Source organism: Apium graveolens, chromosome 6 (assembly GCF_009905375.1).
Source record: "Apium graveolens cultivar Ventura chromosome 6, ASM990537v1, whole genome shotgun sequence".
Taxonomy (NCBI): domain Eukaryota; kingdom Viridiplantae; phylum Streptophyta; class Magnoliopsida; order Apiales; family Apiaceae; genus Apium; species Apium graveolens.
The window spans coordinates 52,617,930-52,641,689 of NC_133652.1; the positions used below are offsets into that span (position 1 = coordinate 52,617,930).

Sequence of the window (23,760 nt, forward strand, 5' to 3'; positions counted from 1 at the left end):
CTTACTATGATTTCATAAACAATCACACTTTGTATAGTAGAAGAGAATTTGAGAAGAATCTCTGAATTTTTGAGTAACCAGGTTTTTGAAAAATAATTAAAAATATACGAGATCAAGTGGAGATTTCAAGTATGATAGCAAGAATAAAATACCAATACTCATCAAGGAGTATTAGTCTATTAACGAAGGAATTGTTCATCAAACACGCCTTGGGTGATTGAAAGAAGTATAACTACATCTGAGACGAATAAGATGGTAATAAACTTTGAATAGGAGTTCCTGGATCAAATAGTAGATTTAGAATAAGTCTTGGTTTAGAAAAGATAGATCATTGGTTTATTGTTCCACTCGTTCGAAGTAGAAAATAGAAGTATTACCTGATGTAACTTATGAAGGTAACACGAATAATGAATAGCTTGGAGGGAGTAATGTGACAACAAGTAGGTGCTAAAATAGGTCACTGATTATTCTTACGTCTCATCAATACTCGCCCGATGATGATCGCATCTAATTGTCTTCGTATTCTATATACCAACTAATGTGCCTCTCAACATCATCTTACGATTACGCATTTCGTTGGGTTTTGAAATTATACTCGTCATTCTTCTTTTGGGCATTATAGACTTCGTGCCTACGCGGTCGATTCGATATGTTAATAGGAGACAACAGCGTGCCGAAAATATAAGTGTAGTCTCTAGTTATAGCCTACTACTATGAATCCAACACCGGACTCGCTGACCTTCTCCTTCGATAAGTTTGAAGATTCCTGCATCATCATCGTAATATGACGCTTTGCTGAAGTCCTACTATCGATTTCCACAATTCTTGAATTTTACTTGAACCATCATCGCTCAACAGATGTAACAAACTTGTACTACGCATGGCAGGTTCTTTCAATAACAACCCTCTCGTGATGCGTTAAAACCTTTCGTACGGTAATAGAATTCTCAACGGTATAACAAACACTATTTCTAGTGAAATCACTGTTCGTCGGGTACTAAACCCTAATAGACGAAGCCATACCTCCAATTAGTCTAGTTAACTATATGACATCCATTACGTAAAAGATTTTTGACTCCTTGGTCCTCACATATAATGCCTTCTCAAGGCAACTTATAAGCACTATGTATAACAAGGTTCTTATTATACTCAATCATCCTACGGTTCTGGTAACACCGTCTTTACCTCAAAGGCTCTGGAGACTCAGCTCCGCATTTTATATCCATACATCTTCCAAATCATGAATAATTTTCAACTCTCCTTACCACATAACGATCATCATTACTAATTCTAATTGTCTTGGTATAATACCTCATATACACATCTCAATCGAACTCACTCATTGGTACTACATCCGGTAGTCCAATAATGAACTCTATATGAGCTCTTACGTTAACCTCTCACTTATACATAACTTTTAACACTCTCGTCTCTAAGTACTATAACTTATTGCTCTGATACCACTTCTGTAACGCCCCCAAATCCGGGGTCAGGAATCTGGGTCGTCACACATCCATCAAATCCTTTGAAACCTGTACTAATCTCAATAATCCAACAAAATCACATTAAAGACCCCAATCCTTCACACACACAAGTTATAACCTTAGAAATAATACATAACCAATAACATCTATTATTACACATCAAATACACTTTTCAGGATCTCACACTATTACTCATAACCTCTACATAAAGTTATGAGTATTTCTAACTCGAACAACATCTTATCTGCATACTCTGGTCCACCTGAGCAAAGATGCAAAGAGTTTGTGGGCAATCTACGTATTCTCCACGCAATTGCCTTCTCTCCAGCATACTGGCTATCTGTTGTGATATAATATATAAAAACAAGAGTGAGCACTATGGCTCAGCAAGGTACATATATATTTATATGTATACATATATATATAACAATAAATGTACTTCATATTTTTCAAAGATTTCTGAAAACATATATGATTGTCAAACTTGTAATATTCTCAAAATCAACTGTAACATTATATCCACTTTATACTTGTATCCGTCTCTTTTTCAAACTTCAAGATTTTGCTCAAACCAGAATTATAAACTGGATTTGATATTCACATCATGTATCTCATGATTTAAAACTCAGCCTTATCGGCCTTCTGTTGTAGATTGCACAACAATTTTCCAAAATGGAAGAAAGGGACTATACTGGAATAAACCACGTACCGGTGATCAGCTGTTAAGGCGAAAACACGCGCTAATATTCACGCAAGTATACGCGTTCGCAAGTAATATAGAATACTTTCTAGTTCGTTCCCATAGAGACTCAGACTAATTTTGTTCAATTAAACTCACTCACCAGTGTATGATTACTTCTCAATGTTAAGACAATAACACTTAGATTTGATTAACTAATTATTAACTACAATTAACTACTAGAATTAAACACTTAATTAACACTTGAATTATCAATATTAAAACACTCATGAGATCATAACTTCATTACTACTTGCTTCAATAGCTATTGTTATTACCCTTAGCATGCAACAGTGATGATATTAATCGAATAACACGAAACTGATAAAAGCCAACTTTCATTATACTAATACCATTCTACCAAACATCCACAATTAAGATAGAAGTTGAATAGGCATCAATTATGTTGAGTCCCTATATGTCTACAGAAATTGACAACATAACAATTTAAGCACAAGTTATTCCTTTTGATTACACAAGGTAAGTAAAACGGTTAGATTTACCCACTAATCATGCATACTCTTACATGAACCTATGCTAGCATGGCAAGTTCTAGATCTCAAGATCCACCGTCGCTTCACAAGAGATTAACACCCTATCTTATATGTTCGCGACGCACATAAGACGAATACGCACAACCAATACTAGATATCATACAATCATCACACACTAAGGTATTAAACAACTAACTATAGAATTCCATAGTAAATCCGTTACGACCACATAATCACAATTAGCCCATGATAGCACTCATCGTCATCATGGGTTCATATGAAAATATGATAATAACACACGAGAATAATAACTAAAACTACTTATATTAAACCAGAGTACGTCACAAGAGTAAATAGGTTCAAAATAAAGAAAACTAGCATCCAACGTTACAACGAAACAAAGAATCACAAGAAAATATGCTTCCTCTTCGTTGCGGTGTGCTAAAACGGTCTTCTTCCTTATCTCCTCGCTCTTCGATTAATACTACGATCCAACCTTTGTGAAACATCTCTGAAATCTACTTATATAAGAGTCCCATAAAGCCCAACTAACTCAGAAGTTGGAAGTCAAACATAAATAGGAGTCTAAAATATTAATTCTGAAAATCCAACCCTGCGCGGCCGCTCAGCATTCCTGAGCGGTCGCTCAGCTTCCTGAGCGATCGCTCAGCAGAGCTGAGCGGGCGCTCAGCCCCTTACTGGAAACTGATCCATTTTTCTTCCGTTTCTTCGCTGTAATCTGCTCCTATCTTCCCACTTGCAATGCTAAACACATGCCAAGGCTTATTGTTGATGAAATCTCTCCCGAAATGCAACTAATACCCTGAAATGCACAAACACTAGAAAAACGCATCAAATACACAAAGTACTTGATTTCAAGACACCAATTCAAGCTATTATAAGACGTTCTAAGTGGTATAAAATGCCAATTATCACACCCCCAAACTTAAATCGATGCTTATCCTCAAGCGTCACAGACTCAAAAATAAAACGAAAACATGCATGAATGCAATCTATATGAAATGCAGCGATCCCCCTTACTACAACCAAACCAACCAACTTATGACATCTCAACAAATGCAATTAGGTGAATAAAGATCAATCAAATTATGCAAACTAACATACAGCCAGAAACATGGTGTGTTCAGATGTTTAACAGATATGCTTTGAAACTAGATCAATTATCATAACTCAACTATCCTCAAGGCAGTCGCATGATTATACGAAGAATAAAAATTCTAGGCACAGACTGACTTATAACACTTCAAGAATCCTGGTGCTTATTACGAAATCATACTTTTTATTTATAACAACAAATGCTTATTTGACCGTGTAATGAGTGAGGTCCACAAAAGACTTATGCAATGATATCCATGTAGCGAGCGTTAGGTTAGCGGATCCCAGACTATAAAAGCCTTAGGTCACTAGGCACAAAGTCCCCTACAAACTTAATAACTCGAATACCAAAGAGCCCACTCGTGATCAATTATGCATTAACTCTTTATTTATTTTTCTATTTTTTTTCTTTCCTTTTTTTCACACTTTCTTGAGCAAGTGCGTTTCGCTCCATCTTGCTCAACCCTAGACTACTCGCATAAAAATACGAGCCGGCTACTAGCCATTTGACGCCTAGCCACAATTAGCAATGAATTACATTTTTTACTCCATTTTTTTCCTTTTCATGTCTTTTATCATTAAGAACCTATTATAAAATTCTAAGCATAATCAAATAGATTAACCTCGAAAACCATCAAACCATAACAACAATCTAGTCCTTAAGCATTCTCTAAGACTTAGTGAAATTTCAAGTGTTTCTAGCATGCATATCAACCTACACGACTCAACATTACTTTAACGCTATCACTACACTCGCATCAACATCACAAATTAATTGGTAAATCAGCGCAAAAGGGATTATGATATATGCATGAGCTACATGACATGATAAATAAAACTATAAATAAAAAAAACTATATGACAAAAAATATGCAATTATATGAACTAAACTATCATGAATATGCAACTATATGACACACACACAAAATATTCCTTAACTACCACCCCCAAACGTAAAATCTTCACTGTCCCCAGTGAAGGTAGTAGAAAGGAACACAGGGTATACCTACTCGGAGAGATCATCATCATCATCACCCTCAGAGGGTGGTGTATCAGGAGGCGGATATGCAGAGTCCTCACCAAAAACTGGCCGCTGGATGTCAGCTCCAAGGCCTCGAAAAGCAGTCCCAAGTGCAAGGGTGAGCTCCTGAGCAAACCTGCTCTGTGTCTCGTACATAGCGTTTATCCTCCTTGACAGCCTCCTATACTGGGCATCAGCCATCCCAGCTCCATCCTGAGCTCTAGAAGAACCAGCCTCACCTCGTCTTGGCCTCGCCATGGTAGCACCTCGTGCTGGATGCCCTCCTGGAAGACGATAACCCAGCCCATGCTCCTCGAGCTCACCACCGGTCCACTCCCACATCACATGCAGAGTCCCGGAGTCAATAGGAGTGGCCGGCAACTGCAACTGCTCATGAGACGGCCACTGAACTCCCACTGCTCGGCAAAGCTTTGTAATTATGGATGCATAAGGGATGTTCATGTGCTTAGCTCCCCTCAAAAACTTCAGAATTCCTTGGTAGATGAACTCACCAAGGTCCACATAGTACTCCTCATTCAAAATTCCCCATAACAACTGTGCTCTCTCAACTATGGCCTCATGTGCATGTGAAGTAGGCAGAATATTAGCGCAAATAAAAGCATTCCATGCACGGGCATACCTGTTCATCGCAATCGCCGGAAAATGGCGATACTCGTTAGTCCCAGTCTTGAAGGTCCAAACTGTGCCCGGCCTACAGAGAGTAGCACAAATCAAATCCAAGTCAAAATCCTCAGCAGTTTTCTCGTTCCAATTCTCTTCCGTGGGTTTCTTCTGTCGCTGCCCAATCACACGGCGAATCGCCGCAGGGTGATAATCAACCGTCATCCCCCGGACCACAGAATACCCATTCTTCTCAGCTTTCGCGTTCGCATAGAACTCGCGAACAACGCTCTTCAGGAGACTCACAGAAAGCAATCCAACCCTTCTCAGCAATCATAGGCAACAACTCACCATCCCTCCCTGATAGTAAGAACCCCCTCACCTTCAAAATCGGCTTACCCAGAAGCCTAGTATACTCCTCCTCAACAGCCCTATCATTCAAACGAGGCCTCGCAGCAGTACCCCTTGAAGAATCAGCAGTAGGGACAGTGCTGCTGCTATCGATAGTCCTAGATCTCTTGGGTGCCATCGAAACTGAGTAAAAGTGTTAAAGATTTGTGTTTTTGGGTTTGGGAGAGAGTTTAAGGTTTGAAAGTGTATGGGGAGTATATGGAATAGGTGTATGTATATATAGGGTAGGGATTAGGGTAAAATTTGATTAGGAATGGGTTTGAGGGTTAAAAATATGGGATAATGGGGAAATAGGTCGTGGGTAATGGGCTGTATTTTGGTTTTTTATTTTTCAAATTTTTTTGGATTTTTATTGGACTTAAAAAAATTTCTCCCAGTCGGCCCCTGAGCGGTCGCTCAGCAGAGCTGAGCGGGCGCTCAGGGGTCTTCTGGAATTTTTTTTCCTTGCCCTGTTTTTCTGATTTTTTTGTGGTTTTGGATAGGTTACTAACTTCTAAGGGTTCTTGTAACAACAAATCATGGGTTGCCTCCCAAGAAGCGCTTCTTTTTCGTCATTAGCTTGACGTAGCATACCTTTCTCAAGTTGACAATAAAACGGCACCAACCACTTCCCGGTTTGCCGTGTCCCCATAGTAGTGCTTCAAACGCTGACCATTAACCTTGAATTCTTGGTCCGGATCATTCTCAAAAATCTCCACCGCTCCATGTAGAAACACAGTTTTGACAATAAAAGGTCCAGACCACCTTGATTTCAACTTCCAAGGAAAAAGTCGGAGACGAGAGTTGAATAAAAGAACTTGCTGCCCCGGCACGAATAACTTAGGATGTAGCTTCCTGTCGTGCCACCTTTTCACTTTTTCCTTGTACATTTTGTTGTTCTCGTACGCTTGGAGTCGAAATTCATCAAGTTCATTAAGCTGAAGCATTCGCTTCTTTCCAGCTGCATCTAGATCCAGGTTTAACTTCTTCAACGCCCAATAGGCCTCATGCTCAAGCTCCGCAGGTAAATGACATCCCTTACCATACACAAGTTGAAATGGGGACATCCCAAGTGGAGTCTTATATGCTGTTCTGTAAGCCCAAACAGCTTCATCGAGCTTTAAAGACCAATCCTTCCTTGACGGACAAACAAACTTCTCTAAAATGCGCTTGATCTCTCTGTTAGACACTTCCGCTTGACCATTTGTTTGCGGATGATAGGAAGTAGCAACACGATGATTCACATTGTAGCGCTGCATCATTGAAGTAAACTTACGGTTGCAGAAATGCGACCCTTCATCACTTATGATTACTCGTGGCGTTCCAAACCTTGTGAAAATCTGCTTATGAAGAAAATTCAACACTGCATTTGCATCATTCGTTGGTAGAGATTTGACTTCTACCCATTTTGAGACATAATCGACTGCCAGCAAGATGTACTGATTATTGCAGGACGAGACAAAAGGCCCCATGAAATCGATTCCCCAAACATCAAAGACCTCGACTTCAAGCATCACGTTTAACGGCATCTCATCCTTTCTCGTAAGATTTCCCACTCTTTGGCAACGATCACACCTTAAAATGAACTGATGAGCATCCTTAAATAAAGTAGGCCAGAAAAAACCTGCTTGCAGAATACGAGCTGCCGTCTTCTCAACACCATAGTGTCCACCATAAACTGTGGAGTGGCAGTCTCGTAAAATCCCCTCCGTCTCACAGAATGGGATACATCTCCTGATGATCTGGTCAGCTCCCTGTCTAAATAAATACGGTTCATCCCACATATACCACTTCACCTCATGCAGAAACTTCTTCTTTTGAGCTGTGGTCAAATTAGGAGGCATTATATTGCTGACAAGATAATTCACAATATCTGCGAACAATGGCTCTTCCTCCTGAACTGCGAACAACTGCTCATCCGGAAAAGATTCGTTGATCAATGTCTTATCATTTGAAGTAGACTCGGAATTCTCCAATCTAGAGAGATGGTCAGCTATTTGATTCTCAGTACCTTTCCGATCCTTGATCTCTAACTCAAATTCCTGTAATAAGAGCACCCAACGAATAAGTCTCGGGTTCGAATCCTTCTTGGAAACCAAATAGCGAATGGCCGCATGATCAGTGAACACTGTTACCTTTATTTATTTACTAAATAAATACGCCGAGTCCCCGACAGCGGCGCCAAAAACTTGTTAGGGCGAAAACACGCGCTAATATTCACGCAAGTATACGCGTTCGCAAGTAATATAGAATACTTTCTAGTTTGTTTCCACAGAGACTCAGACTAATTTTGTTCAATTAAACTCACTCACAAGTGTATGATTACTTCTCAATGTTAAGACAATAACACTTAGATTTGATTAACTAATTATTAACTACAATTAAACATTTAATTAACACTTGAATTATCAATATTAAAACATTCATGAGATCACAACTTCATTACTACTTCCTTCAATAGCTATTGTAATTACACTTAGCATGCAACAGTGATGATATTAATCGAATAACACGAAACTGATAAAAGCCAACTTTCATTGTACTAATACCATTCTACCAAACATCCACAATTAAGATAGAAGTTGAATAGGCATCAATTATGTTGAGTCCCTATATGTCTACAGAAATTGACAACATAACGATTTAAGCACAAGTTACTCCTTTTGATTACACAAGGTAAGTAAAACGGTTAGAGTTACCCACTAATCATGCATACTCTTACATGAACCTATGCTAGCATGGCAAGTTCTAAATCTCAAGATCCACCTTCGCTTCACAAGAGATTAACACCCTATCTTATATGTTCACGACGCACATAAGACGAATACGCACAACCAATACTAGATATCACACAATCATCACACAATAAGGTATTAAACAACTAATTAAAGAATTCCATAGTAAATCCGTTACGACCCCATGATCACGATTAGCCCATGATAGCACTCATCATCATCATGGGTTCATATGAAAATATGATAATAACACACGAGAATAATAACTAAAACTACTTGTATTAAACAAGAGTATGTCACAAGAGTAAATAGGTTTAAAGTAAAGAAAACTAGCATCCAACGTTACAATGAAACAAAGAATCACAAGAAAATATGCTTCATCTTCGTTGTGGTGTGCTAAAAAGGTCTTCTTCCTTATCTCCTCGCTCTTCGATTAATACTATGATCCAACCTTTGTGAAACGTCTCTGAAATCTACTTATATAGGAGTCCCATAAAGCCCAGCTAACTCAGAAGTTAGAAGTCAAACAGAAATAGGAGTCTAAAATATTAATTTTGAAAATCCGACCCTGCGCGGCCGCTCAGCATTCCTGAGCGGTCGCTCAGCTTCCTGAGCGGTCGCTCAGCAGAGCTGAGCGGGCGCTCAACCCCTTACTGGAAACTGATCCATTTTTCTTCCGTTTCTTCACTGTAATCTGCTCCTATCTTCCCACTTGTAATACTAAACACATGCCAAGGCTTATTATTGATGAAATCTCTCCCGAAATGCAACTAATACCCTGAAATGCACAAACACTAGAAAAATGCATCAAATACACAAAATACTTGATTTCAAGACACCAATTCAAGCTATAATAAGACGTTCTAAGTGGTATAAAATGCCACTTATCATCAGCCGAGTACGAAATTTTCTCTACTAGTAGAAGGAATACAAACCTAGCCGTCTTTGGTCTTATCAAGACATTACACGATGGTTGCACATTTCCGTGCAAGTCCGAAAGTCAATGGTCACAGAGACCATATAAGTGTACACTGCGCCACTCCGTGCCTGGTCACTCGATACCTCTCCGTGCCGGGCAGGCCACATTCCAGTCCCAAAAATAATTATATCATTTACACAAAATCCTTTATCGAAGGAATGGATCGTTCTGAGTTGACCTTTAAATAAGATGATTTATTCATCACTTTTAATTCAATTGATCCTTGGGAGTTGTCGGAGTTTTGAATTTAAAATCATTTTCAAACCCTTAACTGTAGTAAAGTTTTACATATATTGTTCACTTGTTTTTCATTGAGCGAGGAAGCAAAACCCTTATACTCCTAGACTAAGTTCCCTAAGGTTTTGATAAGTTTCAGATGATTGATCTCTTCCGAGAAATTTTGAATAATTTAGAAAGTATACTTGGGAACTATGTCTATTTTTAAATGATTTTTAGAGGTACGTAATATTAAATATTTACGGTCTCATAATATTTTTAAGAAGGGTTCAATGAATTGATAAAACCTTAAGTACAAAATGTTTCTCAATAAGGTTCAATGAATTGATAAAAATCTTAACTAAGTACTTAAGACAGGATTTGACATCTTATAATTTTCCTTCGAATGGTTACATGCGTTTTAGACAGAGTGAATTGACTTAAAAACTTTTCAATATCTCTTTAAGTATTTTTCGGATATTTTAGTAACTCTTTAGGTATTACTTATAAATAAATAATCAAATAGGATATCCCTTGAGTGAATATTCAATTATCTCTTATAAGTTTAAATCAAATCTCAATCGTTCGCTTAATATGTATGTTACGCGAAAGTACTTTGTTTATTGAATAGAAATCTTCCGCGTCCGGCTCGTTCCGAAATTAAATTAATTTAAAATATCTCTAACTCCCACTATCTTGTATTATAATAAAATTACGTTTCAATTTCTCATACTCGTATAAAATGAAGTTTATTTTCGTAAACAATCGCATAATTTGAATGTATTGATATCACAGACAAACATATATTTTCAAACGGTAAATTATGGCATCAATATCACAACAGTGTATATAGCATGTATAATTTGTGATAGGGTTTCGTAAACTTGCTTGATGTCCAAGCTCTACCTTGATGTATCCCTCTCGGTCCTGGAACCTCTACCAAAACATAATATAACCTCAGTTAGTCGGGTTAACCAATGATCGACTTATTCTAAGTAGACTCACTCTACCCGATCTTCACTCTCTCGGGTTCATTTAACTTACGACATCTCACACCTTGTTACTGTCCATTTAAAATCTCGTCTGACACACCTATGTGTTCTTCTTACAATCCTTAACAACTCTCGTGTTTTGATCATCTTCAAATTATATTATTAACTTGGCCAAAACGGGCGGTCAAAGTAGTACTTCCATAGTTTACTTTTCATTGAATTACTATTACGCGACTTGCACGCTAGCATTTTTAATAAATCGAAAAATTAAGATTTAAATGTGAAACCACCTCAAGGACTTCTTGAGTGTTTTTGATAATTATTACAAAAGTTTCTATTTGAAAATATGAATTTAAATATATGAAATCATTTCCAAAGTTCGGTCGACTATGGAGTTCTGCTATTCGCGCTAGTTTTACTAAAATGCTCATAACACACAAACCGTTAAATCAATCGACACGCTGTCTTCGCGTGCATGATCTAGATAACTTCTACTTTTTAATCAAAATTAAACCCTGTCCTTTTTAGAAAACAAATTTCCCAGATTTAATCAAAACAGGGCAGTAGCTAGGCAGTGGCTACGCGTCGTGTAGCATTACCGCGCGACTTTGGAACATTTTTATAAAATTGAAAAATCATTTTTTTAAGCTCAAATTTTTCAGAGACCTTTATTACATCTATATATAGCTCCTGTAAAATTTTCATGATTTTATAAAATGTTTAAGTGAGCTTTTCATTGTAACCAACTCGGCAAATTCGCAAATATACGCCACGAAAACCGGTTTTACTAAAACGGCCATAGCTCCTAAACCGTAAATCGTAATCAAGCGATTCAAGCGCCCACGCGAAGATTATAGCATGTTCTATCTATTCCCGGTAGTTTATATCCAAGTTTCCATAAGTTTTATTCCCAGTTTTCTGCTTAACCTAGGCAGTCGGAAATCGGGCATTACGACGGCTTGTTTTTAAGTACTTTACCATTCTCAAACACAACCAAACCATCATCACTTTATCAACATCCAAGGATCTACCATTTCAATATCTCATAATCTCAAGAATAACTCATAATATCCATATCTTACAATCCAACCATCAAAATCAATCTTTTATAATCGAAACTCCATAAATCAACATATACTTAACTATGACACAAACTCAACTTTAAAACTCAACTAAATCAAAACGGTGGATGATGTTTATACCTTTATTGGATCCTTATAACATCTAGGAAGAGTGTAGTAACCTTGGAGAGACTTGATCTATCCATAACAAACCTTAAACTAACAAGAGAAATCAAGAAAACAAGTTAGAGATTTTCGGAGTTACTATTCAGCACCTCCTTAAAATATTTTTATAAAATTGAAAAATCCACCAATGGACTTGAAATTTTGGGCGAGTCTTACCCATGATATGAAGAAGCTTTGATAAAAATTTCATGATTTTAGGAGCTCTAGAACTTAATATATGAATTTTTCTTTCTCTTTTGTTCATGCTGGGCAGTTTTGGAGAAGTGGAGAAAAAAAGAGAAATGAGAGGGTTTTGCTTGGCTTCTTGGAGAAGAATGACTATAATTGAAATGTGTGGTATATATGCAATGTATATGGCTGGTCCTTGCTCTCAATAAAGCCACTTTATTCACTTGTATAGCCAAGTGTCCAAGCTTGCTCAAAAATCTTTCATGAATCCCTAAATCATGGAATCATGTTTCTAACCATATTCCCTTGGTTCTACTATTCTAGTTGGCTAGAAACTAATTGGTTTGCATGGCTCTTGCATGAGGTTTTTATTGGTGCAAGTTGGTTATTTATCATTTAACGGTTACCAATTTATTTCGGTAATCCCTCGAGACGTTACGCGACGAAACTCTCATATCGTAATTCTTTAGTAATTCAATACTTGTAGTTGATTATTTTTCTATGGACTTGGATCCTTATATCCTCTCTCACTCCAAATGTATGTCTCGTATTATTCGCTAACCCGTAAAAGCGGTCGTTTTAAATATTGGTCGTTTGCGAAAACTAACGACGTTTACATACACTTATTTTCCATTTTAAGATGTGTTGTGAACTCGGAATCGTAAAATTCATACTTGTATATGGTGTGGTCACAAAAGTTTTTTGTTTTTACGAAAAATCACTATTCATCTAAGTCTTTTATCGATGTCCAACAATTTGGGTTCTTACAAGAGGCCAATAATATCACTCCTAAAATTAGGATGGTTAAATCCTTTCAATATCATTCATATTTCTCATATAATTCATAATATAGCCGAAATACACTTTTATCATTACCCAGTCAAAGGTAATCTTTAATGTAATCAAAGTACATTAGTTCTCATATAAAAATATAATGATTTCAACTCTAAGGACCATTACATCATTATCACAGTGAGAATTACTTATGACACAATAGACATAGAGAATCTCACATTGGGTATGTCCAGCACCATGTACATTTACACCTGCCTGTGTTTTTTACTTTAGTATCACTATACCTATGATCAATAAGATGTGATCATCAGTCAACAAACACACCTATCTTAATGCATTGTCCCTTAATAATAATACTCGACTAGGGACCTTTAGGAATATTGATACTATTCTCATAATCTCATTTCTAAGTCACGTACTTGGAGATACAGAATTCATATCATATTTCAAGAACATTTATTAATCTAACATTTATATCGCAGTAAATTAAGACATAGAAAATTATAAAGGGAATAATCGATAAAACATAAACATCAATAATCCAAATGTCTTAGACAAAAAATATTATATTATTGTCTCTAGGGCGCAAACACGAACAATCTCCCACTTGCACTAGAGCCAATCACCCATGTATCTAATACTCATGGAACTAGTATGACCATCGTGACTCTGCTGCGACAAAGCCTTAGTCAGTGGGGTATGCAATATTATCATTACTATGCACTTTACATATATATCTCCTTGATCATTAATCTTATTAATAAGGTGATATCGCCTAAGCACATGCCCAAACAGTCTCCTTAGTTGTTTCGTAAGCATCAATATATTTGGATTCCATTATAGGATAATCAATGTTCTTTCTGTGAACTATTCAAGCTAACATCACTTATATTTAGACAAAACAAAAACCAGGCATAGACACATAATCATCCTTGTCTGTGCAAAAATAGGTTCATAAACTAGCATTAGTGTAACCCTTTACAACCAGTTCCCTATCTTCTCCATACACAAAAAAATAAATCTTTAGTCCTCTTTAAGTACTTAAAAATATTCTTGAAAACTATCCACTGATCCTCACCTGGATTAGACTGGTATCTACTCATCATGCTCAAAGTATATGAAACATCAGGACAAGTACATATCATTGCACGCATTATAGATCCAATTGCTGAAGCATATGAAAATTTCTCAAACGACCCTTATCATCTAATGATTTAGGGGGGAATTATCCTTTGAAATTACTATCCCATGAGACATCGAAACATATCCTTTCTTTGCATCGTGCATCCTAAAATGATGCAATACTTTATAAATATATGTACTCTGACTAGGTCGATTAATCTCCTCAATCTATCTCTATATATCTCAGTCCCTAATATATAGATAACATCATCCAAGCCTTTCATCGAGAGACTATTTCTCAACCAAGTCTTAACAGCCTGTAGTGAAGGTATGGCATTCTCTATCCGTTATATGTCATCTACATATAATACTAGGAATGTCATAGGGTTCCCACTAACCTTCTTGTAAACACATGGTTCAACTTCATTTTGAATAAAACCAGACTCTTTGACTATTTTATCAAAATGAATATTGCATCTCCTTGTTGCTTGCTTCAATCTATAAATAGATAAAAGCAACTTACAGGCCATCTTAGCAACTTTGGATTGGCAAAACCCTCAGGTTGTATCATATATACATCATCTTAAAGACTCTCATATAAGAAATCGGTTTTGACATCTGTTTTCCAAATCTAATAGTCAAAGTAAGCAGCTATTTCTAGTAAAATCCTGATGGACTTGACCATTAAAACCGGAGTCAACTAGAGTCAATACTTTATTTTGATACATGGATTCCATCTCAGATTTTATGCCCTTCAGCCATTTCTCGGATTCTGGATTGTTTATAGCATCTTGTAGGTGAGAGGCTCAACATTATTCGTAAGCATCACATCAATATCTTGAGTCAAGAAAAATCCATAATTTTTCTCGGGCTCATATTGAATCCTAATTGATCTACAAACCTGTGTTTTTTGAACAAAATTACTTTTAACATTTTGATGTACATCTTGATCTTGTTCCAACTCTAGTTTAATGTTATCATGTGGTTATCGATCTTCACCGAGATGTATTGTCCCCCCACTGATATTCTTAGAAAGTAGTTCTCCCTCAAGAAATACAGCGGTCCGAGCAACAAATACTTTGTTCTCGGAAGGATTATAAAAACTATACCCTTTAGTCTAACTTAAGGTATCCCACAAAATAGCGTATATCTGATTTTGGTCCAAGCTTGTCAGAGGCTAAATGTTTCACAAATGCTTCACGTCCCCAAATTGTCATAAATGATATGCTATGACGTTTATCAGTCCATATCTCATATGAGTCTTTTGAACCGCTTTTTTCAGAACTCGGTTAAGTGTATATGCAGTCGTTTCCAGAGCATAACCCTAGAAACTGATTGAAAGATCCGCTTGACTCGTCATCAATCGCACCATGTCCAACAAGGTATGATTTCTCCTCTCAGAATTTCTATTCCATTGAGGTGTTCCAAAAGAAGTAAATTATGATACAATATCACACTCTTTCAGGAAACTCTTGAATTTGAGGATTAAGTATTCTCCTCCATGATCTGATCGTAAAACTTTTATACTTTCCCCTGTTTGCTTTTCTACTTCAGCCTTATATTCTTTGAACATTTTAAAAGAATCGGATTTGTATAAGATATACATATCCATATCTACTAAAGTCATTAGTAAATGCTATGAAGTAGAAAAAGCTACCCATTTCCATCATCCACATTGGAATACATACATTACTATGTTTTAGTCCTAATCGTTCGATGGCCCTTTTAACTTATCAGGTAAAAGAAACTTTTGTCATTTTGTCAATGAGAGAAGGTTCGCATCTTTCGTATGATTCAAAATCAAACATATCCAAGTATCCATCTACATGTACCTCAGAAATACGTTTCTCATTAATATGGTCTAAACGGTAATACTAGAGGTAATGTTTGATTTGAGTCATTTCTGAACATATAAATTGTTAACTAATTGTGTAACATTATAAGCCTTATCATCGAAATAGAATAAAAAACTGTTTATTTAATTAAAATGAAAAACCTTTCTTGTCCTAATAAGAAATTGATACACTGTCTCCGCTCAAGGCAGGCACATATTAACAATTTACCAAGTTCTCAACTTTACCTTATGGGAAAAATTAGGTACCGAGTTTCTTCAACTAGAGCAATAACTTTTGATCCAATTCTAACAAGATACATGAAGATTGACCATTGATGGTCTTCTTCTTTAGGTCTTCTAAATAAGTTCGACAGTACTTCCAATCATCTGATTATTATCATAGAAATGATAATAATCTATTTAGCAACACCACTAATAGGCTTCAAAAGCCCCCTTGGGATTGGACTCTGGTTTGGCACTGAATAAAATCAAATCTTAACCTTTCCTGTCCACTTTCATTTCCCATTTGCATTCCATGTGTACACCATCAATATGGACGTAGTTCATGCTTTTACGGTGTTGTTTTCAGCAGTTCTAAATATGCCTCGCAACTCAATGGGTGTTTTGTCTATCTCATTCATTTTGTTCATAACAAACTGAGAATAGATATTATTCAAAGATTTCTTGATCAAATCAAGCTAAGTCTCTAGACCAGTCTTGAAACCGAAAATATCAAGGTACATATACCTATCATCTTTAGAACATTTGGTCCAACCGGATCTCATTATCCCATTTATGCAAATTTACAGTGCCTAATTATTGTCAAATCTTTCTTGACGAGCCTATCCTTTAAACATCCTTTGAAGGTGCTCAATCATATCATAAGCATCAATATGATCTTGTTGCTTCTAAAGCTCAACACTCATAATTGCAAGCATGAGACATGAAACATCAGTTACATAATCAATTTGCTTCTGGTAAGAATTTTGTTCAGCACATGTTTCCTTCTCAACTAGAATAAATAAGATAGGGGTTAGAGTGGCATCCTTGAACCTGAGGACAATTGTCAAGTTCCTATGTTAGTCAAGGAAATTATTTCATGTCAGCTTGTCCTTCTCAAGGACTATTACATAGAGAAGTTATTTGTGTAATTTGTCATTTGATATCTATAATATTAAAGTGCATAATATGAACTAGTCTACAGATGATCATTAAATTATGTTTAAGTGATTATTCATATATATTCAAAATATATATCTCCCACTATTTTTATCAAATCAATATCCCTAACTATTATTTCGGAAAGAATATTTTCTATATTCTTTCTAGTGAGCCAAGATCCATATTTCACCATGCGTTAGGTCAGCTTTGACTTTTTCTCCAAAAACACGATTATTTAGGTAGACAATATTTATCAATTATATCAACTATATAGCTCTTGGATAGCTTGGTGGAACAACATTTGTTCATATTTATCTAATAAATCTCGCCAAACTCTATGCCTCTAAGTTCACAATCCTATTGTGATAACTTAGTTAAGTCAAACCCAATAGCCAAAAAGTATCAATATACTTCAACACATCTCCCACGATAGATATGAGTACTTCTCTTTGGCGAAACCACTCCTTATCGATCTAGGGGTTAACGCATTGGACTCATTGGAAGAATCTGATCAACTTAATATTAATTTTAGGGTTTTGTTAATTTTAAAATGATCATTATCCATTCACAAAGAGATTCCCAATTTTTCCTTGAAAAAATACTTCAAATCAATATTCGTCAATTATTTGATTTTCAGATAGTGAGGGAGTCACAACGGTCTCGCTTAAAACCCACAACCTTACAAGTTCAATGAAGTCGCATTTGACAAAATCGCCCCATGTCAGAAATAAAGAAGATTAGTATTTTATTTTGTGTTTCATAAACATGAGAATCTCATAAGCATTTGTTCATTTTAAAATCTTGAATCTTTACAGATTTATCTTATTTAGCAAGCATGGCATGAGTGTCGTATCTAATACATACATTCTTAATCTAATTAAGCATGCATCATTAAACTACTTTACATATATATTCATCATATGAGCATATATATGTAAAGTGCAAAAAGTAAACGTGGTTGGTTATGGCTTCATCCTATGTGATCTTCATCAAGTTAATGACAAAGATCTAGGTCAATCTAAAGTGGAAAATAAGTGCAAGCTAACTATTACATGTCTTCTTTCTTGAGTTATCTCGTTCTTGTATTGCTTTCTTGGACGACCTCCATGTGGGATTATCCTTGATCTTTAAATATCTATGTACTCATGTACATTACAAGAATGAATTATAAAAACTAATCTAATGAACTTACAAGAAGAACTTGGGTTACATTCGAGATTTAATAATTACAAGATCAAACGATATGCAGACCGTATTTAAAAAACCAAAACAATTAAACTAAGGTCATAAGCGATGACCATCCACAATGCTCAATTAACACATAAGAACATGTTAGAACACATAATATGATCTTAACATATTATACCCATCATGATCTAATCATAAAAACCAAATATGATAAAAATCAGAAAATTCGAAATTAAATCTGATAACATTAAATCGCATATTACAGGGCCTAAACAACGTCAAATGCCTTACAGACGAGTCGTTAATGGCTATTGCCATCAGTTTTGTTCAGACGCGCGTTTTCCATTTCGAAAAGGTACTCGTTTGCGAATATCGGACACCGGACTCAGATTTTAGCAAATCTGTTGTATCCGATTCAGAATCGTAGCAAATACGATTCTTATATTAAGAAAAAACACAAATCATGTATATATCATTATACATACAGATTATACAATCATCATATAATTATACAACTCATATGAATATCATATATTCAAAACATTTACATATATGCCTATATATAAACATGCAGCATGTAAAATATACAAAATCACATACATAAAAGTCATGGCAGATTGTATACAAGTTATCATCGTAAAACCAGTAAACACATAGATGAATTAAACACTTTTCGCAAGTAGCTCTGATGCCACTGAAGGGTTTTGAGGTATAAAACGCAATGGAGACTGTAATTAAAAACGTGAAAAACTAGAATTTTTGAAACCAACCACAGGATCCATGCGAAAAGCAGATATTTAATTTGTAGATCAGATTGTTTACCTTAAGAAGCTTCACAAATTGGTTGACTAATGGACATTACACCATATTTGACCTGTAGCAACACAAAAAAAGTGTTAAAATGACCAAAAAATGTTACCTAAAGCAAAATAATTGGCTATGGTTAAACTTTTTGAAAATAAGGGGTGTTGGATTTCTCCTGCTACAATAGGGGTCTACGGTTACATTTTTTAAAATTTTGGTAACATCTCTCAATGTGTTACAATAGAGTACCTATAGTTACATTTTCTATTTTTATGATAACAAGTTGAAGATGTAACCACAGTTCTGTTGCAACACACCTAACCCTTTAGTAACACCTAAATATATGTTGGAATAGACTCTTTTGCAAGACCGTATTAGCTATTGTAACACAAGATTTTAAAATGGTTAAATTGTTTTGGTAACATTTTTATAGCCTACTGTAACACAACCTTTTTAAAATATTCGTGTAATCTACTGTAATATTGGTTGCACTTTTTGAATTTAAAAATATAATAAAACCTAAATCTACTTTCAATTATACGAATTGATCAATACATAACATTAAGGGTTAAATACATAGTCAAATTTAGAATTTAACCAAGGTACAAATTCATCATAATATTACAAAGTTCCAAAAGCAACCCAAAATAAAAGTTCCAAATTGCGTCTTAAGTTGCTATTAACTAATTAATACCATGTATCAAGTTCATAAACCATTAAGTACTTAAATAAGTAGGTAGTAGCTGCTTAAACATTAATATTATTATCTGCACTGGAGTTGCCTTTTGCACTAGAGTTGCCTTCTGCACTGGAGTTGCTACCACTGGAGTTATTGCCATCTGCAAAGTTAACTTTCAGTTCAGGATTTTTCTTGGCCAACTTTCTCAGCATCTCCTGAATTTTCCTATCAAATTTCCCCGTTTAAGCTTTTCTTGTTTCACTTTCCACTTCAACTAGTCATGAATTCTTTTAGCTTCCATGAATATATTTATAGTTTTAAGGTTTGCAAATCACTTCAAAATCAATATAACTTTTAGTCCATCCGAAGAATGGAGAAAAATAATGTTATAACAGTAACAATGTAATATTATCTTGCTTGAGAGCCTGATCCTCTTCTAAATGGGTAAAAGCGTTTTCGATCAGCATCAAAGTGGCACATGTTTTCGACTACTGCGATGCATGGGACCTGTAGATCCAATCATATAGAGAGGATTTAGAATTCAGTGAGAAAATAATTTTTCTGCATACACCTAATAACTCAGAAAAATGTTGCTCTCATCTCAACTTTGATAATGTAGTGTTGTCACTGGACTACAATTCACCTTACAGAAAATGGTAGGTAATATACAAACAAACCTTAAGCTTAGAAAACATCCGAACTTCTTTATCAACATCAATAAATGCTAGCTTCTGGGGAGTGGTAACAATAACAGCGGCGCTTAATGGAGCCACCTGGAGATTGTATATATCCATCATTAGGATCAGAAGTTACTGACTTCAGAAAGTTCAAGGAAAAAAATAGGAAGCTAGTGAAAATAGATGCTTGTTGTAAAGACCAAGAATTTCAAGAATAAATGTTGGAAAATGAGGTTATTAGAATTTGATATACATTACAATTAAATTCAAAGCATATCTTAAGGTAAAAATTCTCCAATTAAATTTCTAATAAATGCTCTTGCAAAGAACTGAATATAAGCAGGGTCACAAGGAAGTGCATTACCTCGCATAAGGTAAGCTGAATATCACCAGTTCCTGGAGGCATGTCGATGATAAGGTAGTCCAGGAATTCATGAATTCTTTTTATACGAAGTTACTAATATTAAGCAAGTAACAAAATATGTTAGTAATTTTATTGTAAAGAAAATACAATTGTAGAAGACACAATATCTCTCCAGCTTTACCTATCCCCAACATTTTAAGGTACTCCCAACCAAAATTGATGGTGTAATGAGATAAAAAATATATATATTGACTAATTTTTCTTAAAATCACTCGTTCAACTTCGTCATCTTGCCTTATTTTAAGCTATCATTAAAAAATTTCATAAATTGTATCTGACAAAAGGATTTCAGAGATATCTAAGGAAAAAGGATTCCAGAAATATCCAAGGCAATAGAATAAGTTAGGGGAATCTATTCTAAAAGGAAGCATGCCATTCCATTTAGTAGTATTTAGTAATTGGTTTATAACACCGGAAACCATTGGTCCTCGCATAATTGCACGCCCCTTTCCAGCAAATCCAAAAGAAACTAACTTGACTCCCAGGTATTCTGTAGGAATAATTGTTTGCTTCTCTGGGTTCTAAGGAACGCATTTTAAAAGATTTCACATTCTATGGATCCAATAATTGTAGGGAAAAAATAATACTATTTTAAACTTCAAATCAAAAGGTTACCATCTCAAGTATCCGGTTTTCAGGGGAGACCATAGTTGGTAGACTTGGCCCATAAACATCGGCATCAAATATACCAATTCTCGCACCCATACTAGCCAAAGTGTATGCTAGGTTTATAGCTACAGTTGATTTTCCAACTCCTCCCTGTACATCAGTAAGATAAGTATCTCATGCATTCTAAAGTTAGAAGTTAAATAATATTTCAGTAAGCATGATATATCGAATTAAAATATAAATGAAACTGATGAGTATCTTCCCATGATAAGTATTTATAAACTTGGAAGTTCAATAACATGTCTCCAAGCAATATAGGTCATTAACTTCATATTAAAATGGAACCAGATAAGTATCTTTTTTTATCTTGTTGTGTTATTAGTTTATCCTACAAGGTTCGATTGAATTTAAGTAATGAATGTGAACCCTGCTTATCACACTATGATGTGTGCTTCTTATAGCAACAAAAAATAGTAGTAAAAAGGGAACCGTGGATGATATTAGGCATCAGATGCTAATGACTGATAACTAATACTAAATAATACCTGATACATCCAATACCTGCAAACAAAGAATGAAAGTTTTTACCATGCACCTTGAAACTGCCACTATATTTTATATTTTTTGCAGTCCCATGGGATGCTGGTCTGCATAAACAGGTCTAGCTGTTATTCCTGAATTTTTTCAGGGTCTAGCCTTTGGACACTAGAGATATTTATAAATAATATAGTTTAATCTGCATAATAAATAACATAATATAATATGTGTGTTCAAGGTGGAGGAAAGCATGAAGAAAATGGTGGTAAATAATGAACTGGAAAGAACTCTGATCCCCCTTCCAAGAAGAATCAAGGACCGAGGTTCACTGGATACGCAAGGCTGAATACGCCCAAGGAACCAAATACTGATGGAAATTGATCATGATACCAACGACTACAGACAATTGGTCATGATACCAACGAAAGCATAGATATGCTAAGGAACCAAATAAGCAAGGCATAAGGATATTTTTCATGATACCAATGACTACAGACAATTCAAGGATGAGATCGAGTATCTCATCCGATGAGGATGGTGGAGTCCACAAGAGAGATGATGATCAAGGGGGTAACAATAGAGGTCGAAACCCACAGCCTAGAGGGCCAGTGATCAGTATGATCTCCAGAGGGCCAACTACCATTGAAAAAACAAACAACTCTCGAAAGGCTTATGCTAGAGTGGTGATGATTATAGTCGGAAATGCACCCCAACGTGCTAAGACTGAGATGACACTTAAATTCGGTGACCCCGACCTTGATGGTTTGAATTTCCCTTAGGATGATTCCCTAGTTATCACCCCGTTAATTGGGAATTGTCCTATCAAAAGGCCAATTTCCAGTAACTGGCCTTGCTCACTGTTCATACTTGCAACCTTTATGTTTTAATTACTTTTACAACAACAAGTTATGCAGAGTGCATTACCTCTTTCTGGTGTTTGATCACTGTTTATTTTTTGGCAGTCTGATTCAGTGGCCATCTTAATGTCCATTTCTGTGAAAAACATAATAGTATATATTGTTTCACCATTGGTAATGCAAATCATCACTTTTCTGACATTCTCTATATGGTATCAGATTCTTGATCCTATGAACTATTATCTTCCTAGCACAAACATCCTTTCCTTTTCTTGGCTAATTCCACCCATACTTACCAAATTCCCAACAGTGAAGATCCTGCCAAACCATTCACCTTCATCAATATACACAACACCATTAAACTCACCTTTACAAACTACATTTCTTGGAAAATGCAAGTTCGTGCCATTCTCATATGGCACGATCTCTACAAATATGTTGATGGAACTCTTCCTTCTCCTTCACCTACAATCACTACAGAAAATATTGTTAAACCCAATCCCGGATTCATTTTTTGGACTCATCAAGACAAATTATTATTTGGTGCTCTTATTGGTACTATATCACAATCACTGGTTCCATTAATTTCTCTAGCCAATACTTCCAAAGATATTTGGGATATCCTAACCAAGACTTATGCCAAACCTAGCAGAGGTCATATTAAACAATTGAAGGATCAATTCAATCGCATATTTAAAGGTAATAATACAGTTGTACAAGATATGCATGTACTATAACAAGACTAAGTCAAATTGAATGCCCTAAGAATTAGTTGTATGATAATCTAAATTTGTATTTTGTACTGTATTACTTAATTCTATAAAAATGTCAAAGATTAGACTGTAGTATTTTTCAATATACAGTCTTAAGC

The 23,760-nt window shown here is 35.6% G+C and overlaps 1 pseudogene; it reads right to left on the reverse strand.

The window, feature by feature from the left end:
- Window positions 1-20,193: 20,193 nt before the first annotated feature.
- LOC141665046 (fe-S cluster assembly factor HCF101, chloroplastic-like) lies at window positions 20,194-23,023 on the reverse strand (annotated as a pseudogene).
- Between the last annotated feature and the right edge of the window lie 737 nt (window positions 23,024-23,760).